The sequence below is a fragment of the Apodemus sylvaticus genome, chromosome 11, assembly GCF_947179515.1.
Source record: "Apodemus sylvaticus chromosome 11, mApoSyl1.1, whole genome shotgun sequence".
Taxonomy (NCBI): Eukaryota; Metazoa; Chordata; class Mammalia; order Rodentia; family Muridae; genus Apodemus; species Apodemus sylvaticus.
Genome location: NC_067482.1, coordinates 57521301 through 57543734, shown reverse-complemented (window position 1 = coordinate 57543734; position 22434 = coordinate 57521301).

Genomic DNA, 22434 nt, shown 5'->3' with positions numbered 1-22434 from the left:
TGTGCTTCTTCCAATCGCAGGATGGTACAAGCTATCTTTCCTTACTCAAACCTTACCACGCACCACCATGGGAAGCTACGTAGCTTGTGGGGTCCCCATAGGACTTTGTCATTTTCTCTTTTCCAGGTCATGGGGATTAGCTACTGAGAGAGATGCTAAGTAAGGCATAATATTCTGTGGTTAATGAATGTTACCCGGTTTGGAAGCAAAGACTCATGTGGAATCTTTGAGATCACACAGCTGATGTTTTGAAAGCTGTGTGCAGACTGTCTTCCAGTCTTGTTTTAAAAAATTAATTTCCACATAGAGGAGGAAGAGGGGGGCAGTGAGTGGGATGTAAATTGAATAAGTAAAAATTTAAAAATAAAAAATAAAAAACAATATGGTAAATGATGTTACTTATTTGACTTGGACACCAACAAAATATATACAGACCTCCAACTTCAGCACCCAGCCTGAGGCTCTGGAATCCTTTTGGCTTCTATGTCTTCCCTGGGCCAAAGGAGAAGGCACGCTTCACTTCCCAGCAGCTCAAAAGATGCTGGGCTCATAGGCCCCACTTTAGCCAGAGCTGAGAGAGGAAAATATTCTACTATAGCATACCACTGGCATTATGCTAAAGCAAATGTGTCATTCAGTCTGGGAACTTGTCAATATGCCCCAACAGTAGATAGGAGGCTCATTCTGATGGAATTTAACTGAAGGAGCCTGGGGGGGGGAGGTTCAGAAATTATAACTTAAAACAGTGTCTACTCTTGAGCTGTGTGACAAGCAACCCCAAACTCAGTGCTATAAAACACCATTTCCTTGGTTTGCACTAATCATTGGTTTGGGATTATAGTGTATACATCTCAAAACAATTACATATAGATTGCACATGGAGATTTTTCTGCCCATTTCCTTGGGACATTTACATTGGACTGGGCATTATAAGACAAGATAATTCAATGTGTACTGGTAGATGTGTGTAGCTCTGAGCAAAATAGCCCCGTTTTTACAGAAAAGACTGGAGTCAATGGATTTTGCTGTGTTGGGCAAGAGGTGGTCTGAGAACGGATCCCAGGATCCCAGGACAGCGACTCCCTTTAGTAATCACACCAGGACAAGTGTGCTGCTGTCCAGGTTCAAAAAACTGACACTACCAGGCAAATGGCAGCTGGGTGCGGTGCCCAGGCTTTCAACTGACTCAAGTTTAGCCTCATTATGCAGTGAGACTTGGCCACAGCAGCTGCTGCAGCTGGCCTGGAGCTGCTGGCATGTGGCTGTGGATAGCCCGAAGAGATGAATGCGAAAGATGCACCTGAACTGAAATGTAAAATGTGCCCTGCATTTAAAAGATGTTTAAAACAAAAAAATATAAGTCTTACATTTTATATGACTGACCATTGAAATTACTGAAATATCCTGGATAGTTTGGGTTAAACACAATCTATTAATAGTAATTCATCTACTTATTCAGAGGATGGATGCTGGGTCCCCTCAAGCTAGGTGTGGCTGTTGGAAACCGAACTCAGATCCTCTGGGAGAGGAACAAGTGTTTTTAACTGCTGAACCATCTCTCCAGGCTCATATTTGTTTGTTTTTTTTTTGAGACAGGATTTCTCTGTGTAGCTCTAGCTGGCCTGGAACTTACTCTGTAGACTAGGCTAGCCTCAGACTCAGAGATCCACCTGTTTCTGCCTTCTGAGTGCTAGGATTACAGGTGTGTGTGTGTGTCCACCACCACCCAGCCTGTTTTTCAGACAGGGTCTCACTCAGACTTATCTGGAACTGTGTAGGTCAGAATTGTCTGAAACTTACAGTGATTCTCTTGCCACCACCTAGAAATGCTGGGATTACAGTAATATGCCACCACACCTGGCTCTTTTTCCTTTTAAAATATGGCTACCAGGACATTTTAATGTACACATTACCCCATCGTACATTTCTGATACAGGAAGCATGAATGATAAAACCACAAGCTTAGCCTACCAATATGTTTGTAGGAGTCTTGTTTCCTTTAAATATGAAATGGGGCTTTTCTAGTAATCCTAGAGCATTCTAAAATTAATTTTACACCATTCGACAAAGAAACTTTCCTCTGTATTAAATACAGCCAGGATGAATAAAAGTACTCAACCTTATGAAAACAAGTATTTGCTCCCCCAAACATTTTTATTAGTGATGAGATCAAGACATTTAATCCCAGGAGACCTTGACAGATAGCTTCTAGAGATCATACTCATCCCTCTCTGTCACAATAAAAACCTGGTAGTCTCATAGGAAGACATAATTGAAGAAGACATTTTCTTGGGACTTTTAGTTTATGGAAGACTTTGAATGTCTAATCTGAAATGTGGCTCTTAAGACTCTGGAGTCAATTCGGAGTCGTTATTTTCCTTATTGTCATTGTATTTACCTCCCTAAGAAGTTCCGTATTTCAAAGATTTTAAATGCGTGCTAGTGTTACACATTGACGAATTGCCATATCAATTAGACACTTTAGAGAACTCAAGGGCACTATCGCTCCAGCCAGCGACCACGATATTTCAGATAAGGATGGCTATGTGACCTTTGTTCAAATGCACCTGTTGATAAACCTCAAACATGAGCAATGATAAAAATCTATATGGCTTTGCTTCTGGGAGTGTGCCAGATGTGGTGACTGGGAGGAACGTTGTTTTTAATTACATTATCAGTGTGATGAGAGGATGGTCACAAAGTGGGAGCTGTTAATATGGGATAGACAGACACCGGGTCTGAACAGTCATTGAGTAGATAACATTAGTTAGATTTTATAGGTGACTTAAGCCTTGATTTATGCACAAATTAACCTCAGTGTGTTTGTTTGTTTGTTGAAGTCCAAGTGTGCAGCTGCACCCACTCTGGTGTGTACATTTCTCTGTGACCCTTAGCCCTCAAGTTGTTTTTTTTTGTTTTGTTTTGTTTTGTTTTGTTTTGTTTTGTTTTTTGTTTTTGGGGGGGGGGATTTGGTTTTTTCTTGAGACAGGGTTTCTCCGTGTAGCCCTGACTGTCCTGGAACTCACTCTGTAGATCAGGCTGGCCTCAAACTCAGAAATCTGCCTGCCTCTGCCTCCCAAAGTGCTGGGATTACAGGCGTGAAAGTTGTTTCTTATAAATGCCTATATTGGCATTCAATATAGGCACAAGTGCCTGTATTGAGATGGCACAGCTGGTAAAGGCTCAGCCTGAAGATCTGTGCTGATGCCTGGAAAACACTTATGGGAAAGGTAGAAGGTGAAAATTCATTCTACAAAAGTTGTGGAATGTAACAAAAGTTACTCTGATGTCAGTGTAAGTACCCCAGCCAAAACCCTTCTCCCTTCACATCATAAACACGCATGCGCGTGCACACACAGGCATGCACGCGCATACACATTAGTAATTAAGGAACGAATAAATGAATAAATAAATAAGTAGTTAGATTTAAATGCCTACATGAAGAAAAACAGAACTCTTTCTACCAATCAGAGGTAGCCAATAAGCCATGGGTTTGTAGCGCATAGACTGAACTGCGCAGCTGCAACACTGGCCAATCGCATGCTGCTTCTGCTTTGTCTCGGTCTTCCTGTAAAACTCCCCTTCCAGAACCATCTTCGGTTCATTGTGTCCTGAAGTCTTGTCTGCTCCCCTAAGCTCTCAATGTGCATCGTCTTCTCCTCTCAGCAGTCTGGGGCTGAATCTGCTCCTCCCTTCCGTATTCTGAAGTTCAAATTCCTCCACTGAGTCCAGCGGAAACTTGACGATACCCCCCGCCCCACCCCCGGCTGTAAAAGTCGCCAGAGGGCAAAGCATGCTGTGTGACCAAGTTTTTTCCAACTGGCTAAAGTCCTCATTTCCAGCGATGCATGCATGTGGGCTTCTGGGGCTCTAGGCCTTCCACACAAGAACAGATCTTTAGCCAGATGTTGTAACACACCTATAATCTTATCAAAAGAAAAACAAATTCAGGTCACCTTTTTTTTTTTTTTAATTTCCATATTTTCTTTTTCTTTTTGAGGTAGGGTCTTATGTATCCAAGGCTATCTTTAAACTCAGTATGTAGCCGAGGATCACCCCGAGCCCCTGATCTTCCCCGCTCTATTTTTTTGGGTGCTGGAATGGTAAGCAGGCACTGCCACACCCTGTGTCCCTAGGGGAATCACATCCAGGGCATGAAGCTTGCTAGACCAGCGCTCGCTCTACAAACGGAGCCACATCCCCAGCCCACATCTCCACAGTTCCACTGTTGTAGGGTACAACAGTCATAGTGTGAAGGAGGGAATTGGGCAAGCCTACCGCTGTGTGTGTGCACACTCCTGGGTGACTGTGTGTGTCCACGCGGGCGTGTGGACACTCAAGTGTCGCTCCAGTCCATAGATGTTCCCTTTGGGATCCACCCAGTCTCTAAAACAAAGGGATTCAGGTTCCCTCCCCTCAGCTGAGGACTTCTAAGTGCTAGTTGAGGCTTCTGGCATGCTTTTGGGCATCTGGGTCTGGGCTCGCTTCTCCCTCACACTGCAGGTGTCCTGTCTGCTGTCCCTGGTCACTGAATTGCAGCTAGGTCCCAGTCTGTCCTTTCTGTTAGTCCTCAAAGCACCACACCTAAGCTATTTAAAACCACATGATTCCCCCAAAACTTGAAAATGAAACAAAGCCGATGACATTATCATATGGAAAGCTTAAATCTTATAGTGAGATCATCTGAATTCCTCCTGGTCTGAATTTCTTCTTGGCTTCAACCTCCAACCGGGCACAGGACTCTTGAAGTCCCTATACCACAGATGTCCATAAGGGACATCAATTAACATACAGGTCAAGCAAGATATGCACACCCTTTACTACACAAACTGGTTGAACTTCCTTCAAAATTGCAGGTGTGGACTGGGGAGATGACCCAGCAGATAGACGTGCTTGCTGCACAAGCCTCACACCTGAGCTCACTCCTCAGAACACACAGGAACAGAGAAGCAGCTCCCCGAAGTCCTCTGACTTTCCCAAGCATTCCTTGGCAGCCACGTGCCCACACTCCCGTGAACACATTACATTCCTACACACAGTAAGAAACGTAAATAAGTTGCAGATGCCCTGCTGGACCTGAACATGAACATTGGAGAGATCTTTCTCTTCCTACAAACATTGCTCCCCACTGCCCTCCTGCCCCCCCCCCAAATAACTGCAGCCAGACACTGTTCCAAGGAGGGTTCTCAAGTTTGCAGAACCCACTGATGGGCAGGACCTAGGAGAGTTGGAAATCTGCTTCTGTAGAAATTGGTCCTCGTCATTCTGACTCGACGGTCCTTGGTTTGGCCTCTAAGAATCTGGGCAAAGGTCAAACTCTAGGACGACTCAGCCTCAGCCTGCCATACTGTCCCCTCCTCTTTCCTTCTCTTCCTATCTTTCTTAGGTTTTCTTTTCTCCTCTTCCCTCCCTCAATTTCCCTTCCTTTCATCCCTTTATGTCCCCTGCCCACTGCTTTTCCTCCACTATTTCTTTTTGCAATAATGACATAAAAATTTGTAGTCATCACAGGGTCGTGAAATTACAAGCCATTGTTTATTGTTCCATTTGTATTTTTCTTCTGCTATTTTCCACTTTTCTCTCATAATGAACTTATGTTATTTTTCATTAGTAAGAAAATATAATATGAGTTGGAAAGTCTCAAATAACAATTGGGAACCTGGGCTTTGCCCCAGAGTCGATTCTTGTTCAGGGACGACGCCTCATTTCCCTCCATAGATATGGTTTTTCATATAACTCAAAAGAAATATTTCATTGCCTTTCATTTTAATGTGTACATTGTATGTGTACATGTACATTGTATGTGTACATGTGCGTGTGCGTGTGCGTGTGCGTGTGTGTGTGTGTGTGTGTGTGTGTGTGTGTGCATATGTGCATGTGTGTGTTACCACAGCATAAATGAGACGGTCAGCAGACAACTTTCACATGGGCCCTGGGACTCTAACGAAGAGCATCAATCAGGTTCAGTGTCAAGTGTTTTTACCAACCATCTCAGTGGCCTCAAATGAAATGTTTGAAATGGTAGTGAATGCCACAGGCAGGAAGTTCTGGCTTTTGGCTGCTGAGGTAAGGATGCAGAAATGGGAATTGAGATCAAGGTTCAAGGCCATCTGCAGAGAAGACTACACCACCCCCAGCCCTTTCTTCTCTCCTCTCCTCTTGTCTCTTTCCACCCCCACTTTCCACGTCTCTCAGGGGATCTGTGCATCTCACAGAGGCTTCTCTTCTCTCTCAACCCGAAGACCAGAGAATTGAAGCAAAAGATAACAGTGGGGCTTTGTGAGGTGACAAAGACAAGCTCTCCTCCATCTCCCTACACTGGTGAGTGTCACCATCAGACACTGGTGAGTGTCACCAGCAGACGCTGGTGAGTGCTGTAGGCACACTGCTCCCACACAGCTGGGGGGGGGGGGCAGTTCTGCCTCCAAGGACCATCATCTGTCCTGTCCGGGAAAAGAGGTGGAGGGATAGAGGTGGAGAAATAGTACAGTGTGTCAACCCTTGCTGGAGATCTAGCCTCAACCTGAGGGCAAATGCAAATGTTCTCATCTTATAGTGCGAATGTGTATGAGGTGCCTTTGAGGGTTCATTATACTAAAGAAGTGGTCCCTAGCATGGCAAAATCAGAAGGTGCAATTATGATGGGTCCCAGTAACTCTGAAGTTTTTAAAAAAAATGTGTGTGTGTGTGTGTGTGTGTGTGTGTGTTTTGCCACAGTACACATATGGAGGTCAGGGAACAACTTCCACATGGGTCCTAGCATGCACAGGGTTCCAGGGTTCCAGGTTCAATCCCCAGTACCATAAAATTAAATAACTAAGCTGGGTGGTGATGATGCATGCCTTTGATCTTAGCACTCGGCAGAGGCAGAGGCAGAGGCAGAGGCAGAGGCAGAGGCAAGCAGATCTCTAAGTTCAAGGCCAGCATGGTTGACAGAACGAGTACCAGGACAGCCAAGACAGGGTGGGGTGGGGGGGTGGGGGGAGGGGGGTTGAGGGAGAGGGAGAGGAAGACCCTAAAAGAATAACAAATGAATTGTTAGCTCCATCTAACCTCTACATTAACATCACCCTGAGCAACAACAATATTTGTGAAGTCGAGGGATTGGTATGCACTCTTACTTTTCTAATAAATGGGAAAGTGAATTCCTAGTCAAATTACTATAACTTTTTTTGAGACAGGGTCTCTCTGTGTAGCCTTAGCTGACCTGACAATTGCTATGTAGATCAGGCTGGCCAGCCTCCTGAGTGCTAGGTGTGCGTGTGCCACTATGCATGGCAGATTACTAGAGTTTTAAAAGTTCAAGTGGATACTCCATATAACAGCTCATGCTCCCCCCACCCCCCACCCCGCGGCCATCAGTCCAGGCACAAATGGTGTATTGAAAGCACCCCCCACAGGCTGGGTGTCAGGAAGGCTGATAGCTGTGCTTCTGTTCTTTGCGAGAGGAAGTACAGGGGGTAGAGAGGAGGACCCCAGATGCAGGAGGAGGGACAGGGAAGGGAGGAGACAGTAGGAACAGCAGTGGGGCCTCAGTTGTCATGAGGCGAGTCGAAGGACACAAGGGTGGTGTTTTCGTAGAAGGTGGGGGCAAAGGTCGACAGGCAAAGGGAATACTAGAGCACTGTCTGATGGGCAGGCGGCACCAGGAGGGAAGCAAGGGAGAGAAGTCAGAGGAAGATAAAGAAAAGCATGCCTGCTCTTGTGGAAGAGTTTGAACTCTGTCCCGATGTCCATGTGGGGCGTGGAGGGTGGGGGCAGAAGCTTTAGACCTGAGAGTCATGGGACCCATTGTATAGCTGGGGAGGGTCTCAGGGGAGTGACTCTGGGAGGCTCCAGAGAAGTGGGACACTGGCTGTCTGTACCAAGGTCCACAGTCCTGTTTCCTCCTTCTGTGCTTCCGTTGGTTCTTAAACCCAACTTTCCAAGGGGACCGGGCCATTCATTTCTGTAGAAATGAGTACAATGTTCTGTTTGCAATGTCCCAAAGAAGCTGCACCTGCTTGGTGGAGCTGTTTGTGGTTCCTTCCCTAGGTTCATGCTCCACAGACAAGGCTGCGAGGCTTCTAGAACCCCGACCAGTGCTGAGCACACCTTGTCCCATCTTGGGACCATTTCCCCTCTTCTCTTGTCTCAGGGACTGTGTTGCAGTGATCTGCAGAGCACCCTCTCTCTGGGTGTGTGTGCATTCCCAGTGCCTACCGAACCCTCAGCAAGTGCCTTCATCTCACTGGGTCTCAGTTTGTCCACCTGTCAAGGAGGAATGGCCTATCGATAGATATACCCCATAGGCTGTTGTGGAGATGGCGTGAGGGTAAAGAGCTTACCTATGTGGCATATAGATATCTGATAAAGACCTGGTATGCGTCTTCCGACTCATCTTGTCTCAGAGATGTTATGACCAGAACCTGTTCTCCAGCAAGTCAGACTTTGCTCCTGGTCTTCAGTACATCAATGGAACAGATAAGTAATAGTAAAAAATGTAAAGAGGTTGATTCAGTGTGGCCACACTGAAGAGAGGAATAGAGGTTCAAGACCCCCAACATGCACTTTTGGGATCACAACTTGGGTTGAGGCTTAGATGAAGGGTCAGAAATACGCATTGCTCAGTAGTACTGGTCAAGGTGTGGTCTTACACCCCCCATCATCATCATTGGGTCCATTCCAGTTTCTAATGCAAGGTTGTCTGGCCCATTGTCAGAACTTGATGACCTCTTTTTCCAGGAGACAAGCTCCCCAACTGCCGATCACCAAGCACCTAACTTGCTTTTTCTCCCATCATGCAGTTCAATCCCAGTTTCTTGGGATGTTTGTCCTTTCCTCCCTCCGTCCCTCCCTCCTTATTTCCCTCTCTCCCTGTTTCCTTTCCTTCCTTCTTTCTTACCACCCCCGCCCCTCTGAGAGAGGCGGGGGTCTCCCTACATAGCCATAGCTGTCCTGGAACTCACAGAAAGCCACTTGCTACTGCCACCCAAGTGCTGGGATCAAAGGTGTGCACTACCACATCTGGCTAAATTTTAATCTGTACTTTTATTTTATGTGTATGGGTGTTTGTCCTGTTAGTACGTCTCTGCACCGTGTGTATACAGTGCCCGAGGAAGTCAGAAGAGGGTGTCAGACTCCTCTGGGACTGGAGTTACAGGCAGTTTTGAGTTGTCCTGTGGGTGCTAGGATCTGGAAGGGTAACCGACAGTCCTAACCACTGAACCATCTCTCCAGCACCATGGGGTCCTTGTCTTAATTATCTGATATTCAAAGGGAGGTCACAGTGGTATCTAGTAGTAGTATAGCTACTAGAACAGATACCTTATCTTCCAGAGTTCTGGGAGCGAGTTGTACTCAGCAAAATGGTGGCTTCACAAACCCTTGCAGCTGGATGGTGGCTGGGGCTAGAGTCCATTCAAGATCTTGTTTTGTCACGTGCCCTGCAGTTAACATGTGGCCTGGACGGATCCACCAGAAGGCACCTAGGGATCAACAGAAAATATTCCAAGAAACCCATGAGGTTGTGTCATCTTTTATTGACCTCACTTCAGAAACCATATTGTTAGCTGGGCCTGGTGACATGACACACATCTACATGTCACACACCTGGTAATCCCAGCACTCTGGATGTGCAGGTAGGAGAATAATGAATTCAAGGCTATCCTGCGCAACATAGGATCTCTCTCTCTCTCTCTCTCTCTCTCTCTCTCTCTCTCTCTCACACACACACACACTAATCTCAGCCTGGGACACTCATGAGGGGTTGCCTTGATAGAGTCATCTTTACTCGGAGACAGCATTGCTGTAGAGGGGAGGGTAGCTTTGAGTTAAGGTTAAGATCTACTCCAGTTGCCTCTAGGTGGAGAGGTCCTTTGAACAGAGAACCAGGCTCCTGGTGTGGCTGAAAAATCAGGTAAACGTTCTTGTCTCTTAGATGCCCCATTGTGGGTCTGCATTCACCCTACCACACGCTATGGCCTCTTAGGGAGGCAGAGCAGGGAGTTTGACTGCACTTACCTGCTACCCAGGTGGGAAAGCATAGTCTAAGATGCAGGGAAGCTGGAGCAGGTTTTGGGGGGTCTCCGAGCCTGCAGTGAGGCCAGGGCTGTGGGGTTCTCAGACTCTTGGGCATCCAGGCATGGCTGGGAGTCACAGAAGAGCAGAGAACTAAGTTGGGGTCCTAGGGCTGGGGACAGCATCTAGCCTGTGGGGTGAGTTCTGGAGAAGGAGTTGGGGGAGCCCTGGCTTGTCCCAGAGGTTACTGCCCTTAGCTTGGCAGAGGCAGGTTTGATGGTGGTTGTGGCTGGGAGCATAGAGAAGCCTTCCACGGGAGAGTTAAGCTGCAGTTGTGTAGCTGAATGCCCTCTCCATGGCTCCCCATGGTGGATCTTTGATGAAAGAGTCATCCATGGTTCTAAACAGTTTATTGGTTGTTCATGGTGGAAAATGGATGGATAATGTACCATACCCACTTCTCAGGATAGCTCTGAGATTAAATACCTTTCACAGAGAGCAATGTCTGGGAAGGGAAGCTTACTGGCTAAGCCCTCTGGGCCTCCAGGCACCTCATTAGCATGGAGAACTCTGTTTTGAGCCTATGTGACCATAGGACATTATTACCTTATATGTGAGAAGCATGGCACATGTTCTAAGCCAGGAGTCTGGCAGGGACCTGGAAGTCACCTAAGCCTCAGGTGTGTGCCCACCGAATCTCTGAGTCTCAACTTACTCTATCTTACCAAACTTCTTGGCATGGTTTTATGTCCTCCACCCCATGACTCCAAGGACAGGGCAAAGAGAGCCCTAGGGTGACAAAGGTTTTCATTTACTCAACAGAAGGATTAGTGTCAATAATAGTGTCTAAACTGTTCAGGGGTAGAATTCTACACCCAGTACCGACCACACCAAGCTGGCTAATAGGCATGTGTCCTCTAGTGTAAAAACAAACACACAACCCTAGACTTTTTCTCATCTCCGACTCAGCCTCTACTAATGGAGATGTTCCTCAGTTCAGCCATTGGTTAGCCCTGCCCAATAGTCACTATGAGGTGTGGAATTTGGTGGACGTCCTTTTATTTTTTTTCCATGGCTTGATCCAACCATGTGTTTCTGATGACATAGAGAACCCTAGACACCACTGGGTAGGATCTTAGAGTTCTGGGATGGAATGTGATGTCATTCACAGAGGTGGGACAGGTGCACAGCTCTGCTTGAACCATTCACATCCAGGGTGAGTGAAGTGACGGGTAGGTAAGGAGATCTAATTTGGAATGAGATGAGGGGGACATCGGCTGCACGTGCGAGCACATTTAATGCTATTGCATTTTCAGTGTGAGTTATGCAAAGGGCACAGGATGGGAGAGAGATGGAACTAGAGGGCAGGGAGAGGTCTCAGACTTGCCTCGCATCTGTCCTGGCCAATGTCTTGGAACTCCTTTCAAATCAGTGAGGTAATGTGGCGAGGCGAGACCGCATCAGATTGTTCCCAGTTTGCTACTTGGGATTAATGTATCGTGAAAGGAATAAAGGATGGGGATGAGGCCAATTATAAAGTCAGCAGTGTTAGGAACACCAGCCAGCAGGCTTTTCCACCCTGGGGACTTGCCATTGGTCCCGTGGCTTCTCCTTTCTTCCCTTCTCATCCCAACTCTACTGCAGCCAGCCTGCCCCAGGAAGAAAGCATCTCATGGAGTGGAGCCTCTGGATGAAGAAATGGATGTGGGTTCTGAATTGAATTCTGGACTGCCACTGACCATCAGAGAGAGTATGGGCAAGTTATTTTAGCCTCTTGAGTCTCAGTTTCCGCAGCTGTGAAATGGAGGCTGACCATCTATCAAGAAGATGGAAGGTTCAATGCGCTTCTACCTGAGATGTGTTTGGCAGGCAGTGCATTCACATTCCACTGACAACAGTCACTTCCGAGTTTACTTAGTGTGTCTGGATTTTGTTTTTCAAATGACGGCTGTTCATTTCTATAATCTTACAGGAATGGAGGAAGCGATTTTAGCACAAGTGTTTTGAGGAAGTTTTCCTTCCGCAAAACATAGTGATAATGATACTAGATCATTCCTATGTGTGGTGTCTTACACAGATCTAGAATTGCTCTGGTGTATCTGAGAGGGACTGTCTTGTTAGGTTAGTTGAGCTGGGAAGAACCACCTTAACTTCTAGTGGCAATGTTTTCTGGGCCAAGCATAAGAGGAAGCAGCTCTCCAGTCTCTCAGCGTCTGACTGCAGAGTCCTGTGACCTGCAATGACCTCCTGCTTCAGCTACCAACTCTTCCCTGCCCTGAAGGACTGTGTCCCCTTCAACTGTAAGCGGAACCAGACCCTTCCTTTCTAAGGTTGCTTTTGGTCAGGTATTTTGTCACAGCGGTGAGAAAAGTGGCCAGAGGAGAGGGCATTTCCTACATCACAGCCCCAATTTGATACTTTGAATACACAACACACTGTTCCTCACCAGCAGCATCCACTGTCATCTGATTTTACACAAGAGGAGAAACCCCAATAACACTACTCAGAGAGCAGGCTCAAGTATATCGGGAGGGGTGGCTCATTCAAGAACTTACTATGAGGAAAAGTGATCAAACCTCTCCTTCCTCAGACAGGACACCTACAGCTAACTGAGGTACTGTTGATCCACCAAAGCCCATCTTGGGGCACCTGTTAATTTACTGAGCTTATTTACAGAGCCCGTGTGACCCTCAACTCAGCAGCACCACTGAAAAGTGTCACCCCAGCGTGGATGAGAAGCTTCCCTAGGTGATGAAGCCCAGGCAGCTAGGGCACAAATGGGAGTCCAGAGGGAAGCAGCTGGAATCCTGGGTAATGGTCCGATGACCCTCTCCATGCTGTCCTTCTACAAGCAGAGGGGAGCTGGCGACAGGCCCAATCTGGAGAGTCATAGCTGCTCTCCTGAAGATGACGATTTTTAGGCTTATAGGATAGCACTTGGCAAGAGTGGTACATGACTCTCTAATCCAGCACTTGGGAAGTGGAGGTAAGATGCTCGTGAGTTCAAGGTCAACCTTGACTACTTAGCGAGTTTGAGGTAGTCTGGGCTCAAAAACAAACAAACAAACAAACAAACAAAAAAAACAATAAAACAAAACAAAAATAGAGAAGCAGGTTCAAACCTTGCTGGGATGTTTATCTGTTGGAGAACATCTTTTTCCCTCTCCTTATTGAAAAAAAAGTTATTTAGGTGAGTGTTTTACATTTCTTTTTAAAGGCTTATTATTTATCGTATGAGCAAGGGTGGGCACACATTGGATCCCTAAGAAATGGAGTCACAGGAAGCTGTGAGTTGCTGTGTGTGAGCTAGGAATCAAACCCAGGGTCCCCTGAAAGAGCAGTCAAGTGTTCTTAACTGATGTGCTACCACTCCAGGCCCCTGAGATGAAATCCTTATACAAGGAGCTATGAAGTGAAAATTCAACAGCATTTATTATATTCACAGTGTTGTACAGATACCAGCTTTGTCTGACTTACAAACATCTCCTTTACTCATTACGTACTGTCTTCCTATTATATTCCAATCTAGACACTGGGACCCTCAAATCTATATTCTGTCTCTAGACTGATCTATTTAGGACATTGCATATAATGGATTGTATATGTAATTACTTTACCTATTATAGTTTCTTCCTATTAAAATCCTCTCCGGACACTGGGACCTACAGATCCCAGTAGGGATCTGTCTCTAGATGGATCTGTTCAGGACATTGCATATAATGGAATCAATCATATATGTAATTTCTTTAAGAGACAGGATCTTACTCTGTAGCTAAGCCTGGCTTAGAACTCATTACACGGTCTGATATGGCCTCCGACTCATAGTAATCCTCCCATTTTAGCTTCCCGAATGCTAGGATTACAGGTGAGAGCCACCATGTGTTTATTTTGTGTTTGTTGCTCTTTTTCTTTCTTTCTTTCTTTCTTTCTTTCTTTCTTTCTTTCTTTCTTTCTTTCTTTCTTTCTTTCTCTCTCTCTCTCTCTCTCTCTCTGTCTGTCTTTCTTTCTTTCTTTCTCTCCTTCTTTCGTTAGCTTAGTGTAGTGTTTTTCAGGTTTCTCCACATCGTGGCATGCATTAGCATTTTCATGATGAAAGACATCCTTCATTGTGTATTCAAAGCACAGCCTGCTTATCCATTCATCAGTTGATGGACATTTGGGTCGTTTCCACTTCTTGTGTGTCACAGAGATGAGCATGCGTGCACATGCACCTGTTTTCATTTCTGCTCACAATTCTTTGTAGCTCACACCTAGGAAGAGGACTGTGGTGCTGTGCGTTGACTCTTCATCAAGCATTTTAGAGGAATTACTGAACTGTTTTTCTCAGAAGTTGAGTCACCTTACAGTTCCACCAGCAAAATTTCTCAACATGCTCAACAACATGTTTTATTATTTATTTTTGTGATGCAGGGGACTGGCCCCACAGCCTTGTGCTAGTTAAGCAAGTATCTAACCACCAAGCTCCATCCCGAGTCCCAATACTTGTCCTTTCTGCTTCTCCTTCTGTTGCTGCTTCTGCTTCTTCTGCTTCTGCTCCTCCTCCTCTTCTTCCGCCTCCTCCTTCTTTCCTCTCCCCCTCCTCCTCTTCCTTCTTTTTTCTTCTTCTTCATGATCCAAATGGGCTCAGAAAGTGGTATCTCGTTGTGCTTAACTAATGCTGACTTCTCCTGAATGTCCCTCTGTGTATTTTCTTTGGAGAAACATCTACTCAAGTAGACATTTTTTTTAATTGATTTGTGTCTCCATCAGTTTTGTTGCTACAGTAAAGCACAGACTGAGTAATTTATAAGCACATGGGGTTTGTTTCATTCATAGTTTTGGAAGCTAGGGAATCTAAAAGTGTAACCCCAGATCTTTGCTCTGCGCGAAGACATGGTGAGAGGTGACAAGGTGAGAAACCAACCACACAGGAGAGTCAGAGACAGGATGGAAATTACTAACCCACTCCATAACAGTGACACTAATTAATTTACAAGGAAATGACATTGACATAGTTACCTCTTAAGGGTGGCACCTCCTAATGTCTACAATGCAATCCAATTTCAACCTGAGTTTTGATTCTTGTTGAGTTGTGAGAGTCCTTTGGGCAAGATTCCTTTACTTAGAATAGGGCTGTATCCAGATAAAGCCATCATAAATTGAAAGTATCATAGATTAAAAATGTACTGAATACCCACAGTACTACCAGCATTATGAGGATATAGGATATTATATTAAGTGCTGCTTGCCCATGGAAAAAAAATGACAAATCAAAACTTATGCTGCAATTCTTTCCAACACAAGCCCCAGTTCACCAGGTTTTAAGATACTAAACTCTGAGCAGATAAACCATTACTTTCCTACTGCTGTAATAAAACACCATGACGAAGGTGACTTCCAGAAGAAAGTTTATTTGGGCCTTATGGTTTCAGTGGGATAATAGCCCATGGGAGTGGAGAAGCAATAGCAGGTAGTTGAGGTAGCAGCCTGAGAGGCCACATCTCTATCCACAAACGTGAGAGAAGCTAACTTAAAATGGTACGTCTTTTTAAACACCCCTTCCCTAAGTAATATACCTTCTCCAGCAAAGCTGCACCCCCCCCACTCCCCCACCAACAGCCACCAGGTGGGTTCCAAGAATTCAAAAGCTAGAGACTTTCTGGGGCACCACCGTTTGCAAACATTTGCCCCATATGTAGGTTGTCTTTTCACTTCATTAATAATGCCTTTTTAGTTTTGTTTCACTTTTATTTCAAAAGTCTTCTTAGAGAGGACTGGGATGGGGGGTGGGTAGGGGAGGACATCCTCTTGGAGATAGGGAAGGAGGAACGGGATGAAGGACTGTTGGAGAATGGACTGGGGGGGGGGGATAATGACTGGACTGTAAAAACTATTAAAGACAATTTTTGAAAAAGGAAAAAGTCTTGTTAGGTATCCCTACCTATTCTGGGGCTTTCCATGTTTCCTGAGCTGGCTTTGAACTCATGGTAATCCTTCTGCCTCAGTCTTTCAAGTTCTGGGCTTATAGGTGTACACCAACACATCTAGTTTGACTCATAGAAGTTTTCATATCTGATCAAGTCCAGTTTAACCAACCAATCTCTCTCTCTCTCTCTCTCTCTCTCTCTCTCTCTCTCTCTCTCTCTCTCCTGTACTTACTCTGATGTCACAGATCACAATCCAAAGTCATAGCATTTTATTCCTGGTTTCCATAAGATCATCATGGCCTTAGCTGTTGCATTCAGAATGTTGATACACTTTGAGATTTTTTTATTATACTTTTTTTTATACGGCAACACTCAGTTTCCCCAGCATCAACATTACAGAAATCCCCACCGAACGGTCTCCCCTTATGTTTTCCACCTCTCTGATGTAGGCACAAACAAGTGGGGAAAAACCTGGTGACCACCCTCTTGGTTTAGCCACAGGGGAGATGCTGAGATTGGCTCCTCTGCATTCCAGAGAACACTGGAGGGAGTTTCCAGAGCTGCAGGACTTACAGTAAGTGGGAAGTGTTTGGTTGATGCCTCTATCAAAGGTAACTTGAGTGGCACAGAATGATTTGAGTCATAAAATGCATGAGACTAATAATTCATGATGCAAACCATCATGATTGTATCTACATTCAATAGTTGGAGCTCATGCGTGTGACAGGGGAGGTGACATGATTTCCCATCACTTGAACAGTTTACTTCCTTTATTTGCTTTCCTGATACTTCTGAATGCGAAACACTATCCAGCTGGTCACTACGGCTGGCGTTTGACTGAATGTTCCTTTTTACTGTGACCTGTGAAGTATCCTTGTCTCTGCTTTACACAGGTGGAGACAGAGGCAAAAATAAGTTAATGTTCTAGCTTAAGACAGATTTCTTTTGTTAATCTATGTAAATGTATATGTTTTAGGAAGCTTCTATAGTAATATATCTCCATATTTGAGGCAGATTTCTAAGACGTAGAAGCTGAGAGAGATGTGCCATGCCTGTAATGAAGAACATGTAGATAATCAAGTGTGAAGATGGCCCAACGTTTGAGGACAGCCTGGGATACATAGTGAGTTCCAGGATAACCTGGGCTATAGAAGGAGATTCTGTTTGAAAAGCTAAAACCCCAAACCAACCAAACAAACAACCAAACAACCAACCAAACAAACAAACAAATATAAGAACTGGATCTGAGCTCTTGATTCCACTGCTCTATTCTAGAGAGTATCAGCAGTACCAAGCAATCTTAATTAAAATTCAAAAATATAAATATACACATTTTATACATATTAAAATATATTTATATTTTATACATATTATAAAATATATATTTTTGTATATAAAATACAAACAGACCCAACTAATTAAAGCTGGAGCCTTTCTTGCCTATATATATATATATATATATATATATATATATATATATATATCCAATTAAATAGTAATAGTGTATAGGCCTCCAGTCAATTAGATCAGAGCCAATATGGCTAAGTTCTTTAATTTATGTAGGTAAGACAGGCTTAGGGTACATGATATGTATTTTTTCATTTGCTATACTTATTTGCTTGTTTTGATTTTTTTAGACCAAATCTAAACATGTAATGTAGGCTGGCCTTCAATGCTTTATACAGGCTAGGCTGGTTTCAAACTTTGGATCCTGTGTTAGCCTCCCCTGTAGTAGGGCTATAAGCCTGAGCCATTGTACTGGCTGCATCTAATATATTTGATACTTAAGCACACATTGGAGTTATCACTATAAGTAAGCAAGTTAATGCAGCTCTAATTTTCTATAATTATTTTGTGTAAGGTGTATGTAAGGTGTGTGTGTGTGTGTGTGTGTGTGTGTGTGTGTGTGTGTGTGTGTGAAATGTACCTACAACCTGAACTCTTACCAGATTTTTAATGCACAATACCCCACGGATAATTCTTTGACTTCCTTATTTAAGTCAGACCTTTTCAGAGGGAGTTTTTTCCCCTCTTCTGACCCTGCCAAGTAGATGCTCCCAAGAGCTTTTCAAAATTGGTTTTAACATGAAGCTGTCAGTTCTAGAGTTCAGAAATCCAGGGCAAGACCTGACCCTTCCCTCGTGGCAGATTCAGTACAAGGGCATCGAACAGATGAGGAACTGTCTTCGGGGGATGCTCTAATCCCACTGGCCAACAGAGACAAGCCAGGTGTCCTGCGTAGCATACTGCTTCACTGTTGGAGCCTGGAGTGGCTGCCAATCCAATTAGGAATATAAACGTCTTAAGCCAGAGGCCGCACCAGGCCCAGCTCAGCCCGAGGCAGGAAACTGAGCCGGCCCTGGGCACTTCTGTTCGTCTGCCATCTCTAGTCCTGGAAGTTTATCCCACGGGAATTAATATGGAATATGCAAATATTTTCGTACAATGATTATTTCCCCTCATAATTGATTATATAATAATAACCAAGAACTGAAGTGACATGAAATTTTCATGTAAAGGATTAAATAAATCAAATAAAATACAATTTGAGCATTAAAAAAAATGAAGTCATGTTTTGAAATAGAAAGTTGTTCTAGGACTGGAGAGATGGCTCGGTGGTTAAGGACATAAGCTACTCTTAAAGAGAACCAGAGTTTATCCCCCCACCCCCGCCTTGGTTTGGCTGCTCACAACTACACATAACTCTGGCCCCAGGGGGTCTGACAATCTCTTCTGGATTCCCCAGGCACCTGCGCACACATCACACCACATATGCACAGATTTAAAAATAAAATAAATCTTAAAAAAGAAAGTTGTTATAAGTGAAAGAGAAGAGTTAAATGAACCGGTGTACAGGGCAGATTGCCTCCCCTTCCTCTTCTTTCTTCGTCCGTCACTGTGATGGCTAATGTTTGCTTTTAACTTAATGGGATATGGAACTACCTAGGAGACACACTTCTGAGTGTGTCTGTAGCCAGGGAGCTTTAACTATGGTAGAAACACCTCCCCGACATCGCCCCATGGGCAGCGGGCCCTGAGCGAGTCAAGGGAACGTGAGGCACCAGCGCCATCTCTCTCCTCCATCATTGGATGCAGTGCAACCAGCTGCCTTGTTTCCCATCACCACAGACTGCTGCCTCAACCTGTGAGTCAAAACAGACCCTTCCTCAGGCTGCTGCGCTGGGTGTTTACATCACAGCAACGATAAAGGGATAAAGGCAGCTGATGTGATCTCCAAAGCACGGGAGTATAAACTCTGTTAGCAATGACAGACCCGACTATGGAGGATCAAGATAATTTTTGTCGGGCTGGAAAGATGGCTAAGTGGTCAAGAGCACTGACTGTTCTTCAATTCCCAGCAACCCCATGGTGGCTCACAACCCTCTGTAATGGAATCCAATGTCCTCCTCTGGAATGTCCAAATAAATAAATAAACTTTTAAAAAAAGAAAATTTTGTGCTTTTCAGATCTTCAGGTTTTCCTATGCTTTACATGTTATTTTTATATGACAAATTGTAAATGTATAATTATATATATGCTTATTTATGGACAGATACAATATAAATATACATCTCTGTGCAGAAATAAGATAAAGCCAGAGTTTCTTAGCTATTTTCAGAAAAGAAAAGTAAATCTGAGATCTTCAGTCAAGTGTGGTTTCCTAAGAGGAAGCCTGTGGGACCGAGTGTCTCCCTGCCACTGGGGTGTGGGCACGGCCCCCAGGGAGCTGAACTGCAGGGAGCTAGACTGTGCTTCTCCCATGCTGCCACAGGTAGGTGCTGGGCTTCCGGGAAATGCCAAGGACTGCTCTGGGTGGGAAGACGTAGTCTAAGATGTGGGAAAGGCAAAGCTGGGTTTCTCTGACTCCTGGGTGTCACCACTGGAAAACCACACAGAGAATCTGGGAATGCCATGTGGGGGTCCACAGGCCTGCAGTGCGGCTGAGACAGGGGACTCCCAAACTCCTGGACATCCAGGTGCTTCTGAGTCTTTAGGAGTTGGGGGACAGAGTCAGGAGTTGGGGGAAATGGGAACTTCAGCTTAGTTCATTGGTGATTGTCCTTAGCCTAGCAACAGCTGTCCAGGGGCCCAGAGAGGCCTTCTAAGTGAGACTTATGTTGTGCTATGTAGGCAAAGGCCTTCTCCATGTTCTCAATGAAAGAAATAGTCCATGTTTGTCCATATTGTTTATTGACTGTTTATTGTGGAAAATGGATGCATACCACCCTGAGCATTCCTCAGGGTGGACCAGAGACTAAACACCTTTTGTACGAAGGAATGTCCCGGAAGGGATGCTTATTAGCTAAACCCTCAGAGCTTCTAGATGCCTCATTAGCATGGAGAACTCTGTTCTGGGCTACTTGACTGATATTAGGAGTGTGGTCACGTGTTCCAGGCTAGGAATCTAGTAGGGAGCAGGGGGGCATCTACCATCTCAGGCGGGTACCTGAGTGCCAGGGCCTTAGACCTGCTCAGCCTGTCCACTCTCCCTAACCCACCTGAAGAGCTGAGACAGACGGCATCCAGGCTCGGAAACCTCTCTCCTCACTTCTCACAATCATGATCTCTTACAGCACCAGGGACTTGTGAGTGACATGTCTCATGGCAGCTACAGAGCAGGCCCTCAGAACCCAGCATGCAGGGAAAGTGCCTTGCATATGACTCCACTGAGTGTGCAGGCTTTAGCTGACATGTGGTGGAGCTCCTGGACTTCCAGTTCCCGCCCGGATCCAGTATGGAGGTCTGTCTATAATCTCTGCACTCTTCGTTGACCTGTTCTGATAGGGAAAAAGTCTTGATAAGTGTGGGAGGGTCCTGCCCACTGTTGGCGACATCCCTGGGCAGGTGATCCTGGGTTATACAAAAAGTAAGTTGAGCAACCAAGTGGGCTCTTAGGTGGTTGGGCTTCAGTTGTGGCTTCCAAGTTATTGCCCTGATTTTCCTCAACGATGGATTGGCACTGGGACATTTAGGAAGTCATCTGAGGAGTATTTCCTCAGGGGAACACACAGAAGCTGTGCTCCAAAGGGGTCAGCACTGCATCTCAAGTTGGCAGCTCAAGTTGGCAATGTGCAAGAGGTTCCCACGTGGTACTAGGTTTAGCCCCAAGGAGGCTGCAGAAATGAAGGGATTGTGGAGGCTTGACACTGTGGGAGGCCAGGGGACGCCACTGGCGACGGTGCAGTTTCTGTGGCACTGGAGACTCCAAGCATGGTATTGGAGATGCCAGGCCTGCGGGACATCTGCCACTGACAGAGGCAGGTGTGGAGTGGAAACCGTCTGAGTCTGTGAGACTGCTGCCTGAGCTGTGGGTGCCAGAGCTGAAGAAGAACTCCCGGAAGTTCCTCAGAACCCGGAAGATCACGAGTGAGTCCCAGACACCTGACGCTGAAGGGTTTTGTTTGTTCGTTTTGTTTCTGCTTTTAGTTTTTCTTTTCACAGTTGGACCCTCGTTTTGCTTTGATCTAATTATGATTTTGGCCTGCTTCTTTCCTCTTGGAATTAGAATGTATGGAATTTACTTTGGATTTTACAGAAACCCATACTAAGTTATGAGACTATGAAATTTTATGAAAATAGTTTGAGATTATTTTCAAGACATTGACCTTTTAAAGTGTTTAAATTTAATTTTAAAAAAATCGATGTATATGCGTGGTTTTTCTGCAGGTACGCCTATGAACCACTTCTGTACCTAGTAGCTATGGAGACCAGAAGAGAACATCAAATCTCCTGGAGCTGGAGTTAGAGACAGTTGTGAGCTGCTGTGTGGGTGCTGGGAATCAAACTTGAGTTTCCTGGAAAAGCAACCAGTTCCCTTCTCTGATGAGCCACCATGTTTGAATTTTTTAAAGATTGTGAACTTTAAAAAGTTATACTAGGGGCTGGAGAGATGGCTCAGAGGTTAAGAGCACTGACTGTTCTTCTGAAGGTCCTGAGTTCAAATCCCAGCAACCACATGGTGGTTCACAGCCATCTGTAAAGATCTGACGCCCTCTTCTGGTGTGTTTGAAGACAGCTACAGTGTACTTACATATAATAATAAATAAATCTTTAAAAAAAAAGTTATACTAAAGAGTAGATTTTGCAGGTGTACTAGGGCCAGGTGGAGATGAGACCAGGAGGGATTAGACTGAGGAAGGAGGGATAAAGGGAGAGAGTACAGGAAAAATAACTGAAATTGTGGAAACCTAGTGCGTTGGAAACTTCCCGTAATCTATAAGGGAGACCCTAGGAGTACTCCTAGTAGTGGACAATACAAGCCTGAACTTACTGTCATACATAGCTAGGCTAGGCTTCCAGTGGTGGCACTAGGACACCAACCCAGCCACAAAGCCTTCAAGACCTGTCCTGCCTGCAAGATGTGCTGGGGTAATGGTGGCTCAGAGTTTATGGAAGTGACCAACTGATGACTGGTCTAACTCGGGGCCCAACGTAGCCTGGATGGCCAGGAACCAGAAGCTTGAGAGCCCAGAGACCTCGGGGAGAACCAAACAACTGGTTAAAAATAAGTAAGTAAGTAAGTAAATAA